The following is a 5,245-nucleotide window of genomic DNA, read 5'->3' as shown; positions in this document are numbered from 1 at the left end:
ACAAATCGAACTTTCTTCACCCAGCAAAATTAAACATGGAGTAGCACAGGGCAGAATCTTAGGTACTCCGCTATTTATTGCCTACATACATGATATAAATCTAGATCAATCGGCAGAATATAATATTGCCACGGCATTATTATCATCATTGCCAGACAGACCCAGCGGCCCACACCCAGTATTCGATGTGAGGACGTTGAAGCCAGCAGCTGAGAAAAAGGCGAAGAGAAAGACGAAGGAGCAGTTTCGGTGGACGCTGTAGCTAGCGGTGACAGCAGACTTACGGGCACAAGTTCGCCCTCTAAATAAAGTGCTTTTCTTTATTGCTACAAACCCCAGTGCTCACTTTCACCGTTACAATATCTATAGTGACAACACCAGTACATTTTTATGACCAGTGATTGCAATGAACTTACACTGAAGGCGAAGCAAACATTACGCAACTGCACACATGGCCAATCTTAAGTTCCCTGCTCATAAGCAGGACAAGATCCAAGGCAATTTTTTTTGTTCGAAAAACAAAAAAATGTGATATCTTGAATAAATTTCATCTAAATAATGCTTAAAAGCAGCTGTCCCTAACTGCTAGTACTTTAGCAGTAGTTTTTTATGAAGAGACGCTATGTGACTATCAAACCGAAGCTGTGTGCTGCAAAATAAGTAGGTCTCTGAGTATGCTTAGAAGGTACCAGTCGCTTCTACCAACTCCCCGTAAGCCTTCCCTTTTTCATAGACTTTTCGATTCACATTTACGTTATGCCAACTGATGTGGTCTTACGGAACTGAGTCCTGAGGTTTACTCGGTTGACGAATACCGACTTTTATTATCCTTAAAATCCGAAATCCGCACAAACAGTGCTACAGCTAAAAGCCTAGCTCACTTGCAGCCAAACGTTTCAGCTCGCTGTAACTGTCACAGCGAACTCTGGCGCACGCCTACACCGAGAACAAATTACGGCTTTTATTTGCTGGTATTTGCCATTCCGCATGTGCTAAATAATTATATAAGCTTACAGTAGAACAGTTGCACTCCCTTTCTGCATGCGCTGTATTCCTCGATTCAGTTTTGGGCAGCAACCTATTCCTATTTCACTCTTACACAGCAATGGACTATAGAAGAACTGCGTGTGTATCACACATAATACATATTTTTTGGTAAACTGAGTTTATTATGACAGAAATATTGGTTTACTAATTACGTCTGCGGTAATAACAAAGTTGCGCTTTGAATGTGTTGCTATAAAAATGTATGGATTTGTATAAACCGCGAAAGACATATTTGCTAAGAAATAATCGCATTGCTTGCCTGCTGTCTTCCTTCTTGTTTATTAAGTTTGTTTTGGAAAGTGGGGCTTAATCAAGCTGCATGTGCACAACTTTCGCCCCATTTTCCACGCCACGTTGCGTTGTTGCCGTTATGTTTGTAATTCCTCGTATGCGCACGCACTGCTTTGCGGTCAAACAAAGCAAACTTCAAATATCTACAAACTTAAATTTCCTATATGCGTTGTATAACTGAAAAGATGAATCGCGGGTTCTTAGTCATCGGTTTATTGCTCGCATGATTACCTACAGACACCACACAATTTTTTCGAATAACATGTATAAATGTTTTTAAGAAGATAAGAACAAACATGAAGTAAGTTTTATTGTTTATCTTCTGAATGTGCACGAAAGTTGCCCTCAAGGCGTTTAGCTGACTCACAAACAATGCCGGTTCGCAAAGGTTAAAGTGTTGATAGCGTGTCACAGAGTGCATCGTTTATGGCTTACACTAGGAGGAAATTTAAGACGGAAAATTATGGCTTAATGGTTCGGAGCAGTAAGATTCAGCAGAATTGAAGGCTTTTCACAGCATCCAATAACGTTCACGTTTTTACAGGATATATAGTAGACGAATTTATTTCGCAGGCGCATACTGATTACGCCATGTGGAATATCCTCGTATATGACGGAGCACGTCAAAAACACAGGCCAGAGAGGGCTGTGCCCTTTACGGAATCTGATCACGTAAATGATGGATGCACTAGAAGGGCTGTGCCGTTCCAAAAAGAAACGGGTGCAGCTTTCGCAAGCCCTAGAGCTGTTCAGTGTTCTCCAAAGAAGTTCGCTCATCTAAAACTGAGGGCTAAAGCTCGCATCATCCGGTATATCTAGCTTCCACTCCATTTTACTACGTTCCAGAGCCATGCAAACTGTCCCATTGAAATATATTGTGGTAGCATTGACAACCGATCGCACAAAAACTGTTGAGAGTTCTGAGAGGTATTCTTACAGGGTTCGTACATAATAGGAAACTCACTGTATACCCTGCAATGGTTTCAGTATCTTCCCGAATTTTGAGCGAATAATCTTTCTGGTGATAAGGTCACGTGGGCTGCAACCTTGTGCGGGGGGTTAAGTATATTTCGCCGATATCGGGATGCACACGCGCGAAAACTTGTCCGCTCACCTCTACACACACAAAGCCTAGTGAAAGGAACCTGTCCAACCTTGCGCCCATGAGGCATATTTCGTAACGCAGCGCCGAGAAAACAGTCCAGATATAGCGTGCCATGAGAACACAACGAATAGAAGTAAAATCCCCGGAACCAAGAAAAAGCAAAAGTTATTTTTTTTTGGTTGGCGCAGTAAAAAGCTCCAGGGCCATCTTCAGTAATGTGAAACTTGTGCATGGGCGAAGCATGCAGTGTATAAGTGTATTCTTGGCGCCTTGGGGTTTCTGCCCCCAGACATAAAACCACTACGACTATACACCTTCATGAAGTTGAACAACGCAGGGACGGGACTGAGTGCAGAGGCGAAAATCACCGGCGCTGACTAACAACTGTTTAGTTTTGGAAGGAAAAATATTGTAGCGGTGTCTATTACAGTGGCGACGCGGTCAATCCCGCTAATGGTAGCGCGAGACTGGACTGAACGAAGAGAACGACGAAGGTCTCTTGCCGGTGCTCTTGCTCCAGCTGTGTCGCCATTTTTCACTCTCCCTGTGCCCAGTAATTAAAAGTGCCCCCTTGTTTTATCCACACGCTACATTTTTGGTGGAGGGTGCGGGTTGTGACCCCGTATGCGTCAAGAAGATAGCGTTGCTGGAGACGAAGCGCCTCGCACGGAGCTGACTCCCGTTCACCAACGCACTAGTCGTCGTCTCCAAGGTGCTTCACCCGAGTTCGGACTGCTGCCAGTGACATCCAGGGCAGCGAGAACACGCATCATGACCTCAACTACGACGCAGACCGACTATGCCGCCCCAGGTCACTTCGTGATCCATCAGCCGCGAACGCCACCAATATTTAACGGCGATGTCTTTGAGGACGCTGAGGACTGGCTTGACCTCTATGAGCGCGTCGCGAGCTTTAATGGATGAGATGCACTGATGAAACGGCGACAAGTGTATTTCTCGCTCGACCACCACGCGAGGACGTGGTTTGAGAACCACGAAAGGGTGTTCCCAACCTGGGACGAATTTCGCAGTAGGTTTATGGCTGCCTATGCAAGAGGCGACCGCAGGGAAAAGGCCGAAGCTGTGCTACACACCAGAAATCAGCGTCCCAGTGAGAGCTGGCAATGTACTGCGAGGACATGTACCGCCTTTTCACACGCGCCGACCCTACTATGGCTGAAGATAAGAAGCTGCGACACCTCATGCGGGGTGTGAAACAGGAGCTCTTTGCCGGGCTTGTACGCCACCCTCCGCACACCGTCGCAGAATTTATGGCAGAAGCCACAGCAATGGAGAGGACACTGGAGCAGCGCGCCAGACAGTATGACCGCAATTTCAGCTGCACACCAGCGGATGTGCTGTCTGCTGCCTTGGCCACTAGCCAGGATGCCCTACGGGAGCTAATTCGTTCGGTAGTGCGGGAGGAACTCCGTATGTCCCAAGTGCCTACGGCTTCGCCAGCGTGTGCCTCTCTCGCTCAAGTTGTTAGAGATGAAGTAAGGCAAGCTGTACGAGAACCCGTGCAACTGAATCTGCAGCCGCCTCCGCTCTACTCCACTGCATACGCTCAAGCTCTGCAACAACCCAGCGCGTGTGCTGCTGCGATTGTCGCCCCGCCCATGTGCACCCCGCCTTATGCCCGCGTAAATGGCGCCGTTGGTCCCCGCCAGCCTGGATTCCGGCGCCCTCAACTTCCATGCCAGGGCACACTTCGCAAGACGGATGTATGGCGTGCATCGGATCGCACTCCACTGTGTTACCACTGTGGAGAGGCCGGCCATCTCTACAGGGTGTGCCCATATCGCCGTGCCGGCCTACTCGGTTTTCATCCTGATGCTCCATGCCCCAGGAACGGCGAGCGCCCCAGCGAAATCAGAGAGTACCTCTCCAGACGGCAACATTCTCCTGTCTCCAACCGTCAGGACGTCGGATCGGCGTCGTCGTTCCGCTACCGGTCTCCAAGCCCCCATCCCCTATCCAGCTCACCTGGGCGTCGCTCGCCCACCCCGCGGCGGGAAAACTAAGATCAGCGACCTCTGGAGGTGCGGTCGCTGAACGGGCTTCCAGCGAAGATCCTCCAACCTGCTCTCGACGACATTCCGCTGAACAGACACCGCCGACCAGTTCTGAACAAGCAGCCACCTCTGACATGACTGTGACGATCGACGACTGCGACGTTACTGCGCTTATTGATACAGGGGCGGACTACTCAGTCATTAGCACCAAACTGGCGCAGGAGCTCAAGAAAGTACTGACGCAGTGGACAGGGCCTCACGTTCGCACAGCGGGAGGGCATCTGATTGCTCCAACAGGCCGCTGCACAGCTAGGGTTGGCATCCCGGGCTACTATTACGTCGGCGAATTCCTCGTACTTCCACAATGTTCAAGAGATGTCATACTGGGTATGGACTTCCTGCTAGCGAACGAAGCTGTCATCGACCTGCAGTCATCCACAGTAACGTTCTCGACGAGAGGCGCCATCGCCACGAATGACCCTGCAGAAGTCTGTGCCCTCCGGGTGGTTGACGACGATGTCACTGTACCGCTGCGAAGCAGTGTCGTTGTCTTCGTAAGGGGAGACGCATCTGAAAACTGTGAGCGCCTAGCCGAAGGGAACACCGATTTGCTGTTGGAAAAATAAATTGCGTAGCAAGAGGCCTTGTACACCTGCAGGATGGTTGCGCCCACGTCCTTCTGACGAACTTCGGGAACGAGGTCCAACACGTTGCAAAAGGAACTGCTATTGCTTCTCTGCATGAATTCGATCAGTTGACAGATCTGTGCACCGTGGGGACAGAAGAA

At 49.0% G+C, this 5,245-nt stretch overlaps 1 pseudogene; it reads left to right on the top strand.

Moving 5' to 3' along the window:
* Positions 1–3,214: 3,214 nt before the first annotated feature.
* Positions 3,215–4,467, top strand: LOC144164454 (uncharacterized; annotated as a pseudogene).
* Positions 4,468–5,245: the final 778 nt, after the last annotated feature.

The sequence above is a fragment of the Haemaphysalis longicornis genome, unplaced genomic scaffold, assembly GCF_048455015.1.
Source record: "Haemaphysalis longicornis isolate Haplotype H1 unplaced genomic scaffold, Haemaphysalis longicornis Haplotype H1 scaffold_13, whole genome shotgun sequence".
In the NCBI taxonomy this organism is placed as follows: domain Eukaryota; kingdom Metazoa; phylum Arthropoda; class Arachnida; order Ixodida; family Ixodidae; genus Haemaphysalis; species Haemaphysalis longicornis.
This window is presented reverse-complemented; position numbering and strand designations above follow the sequence as displayed.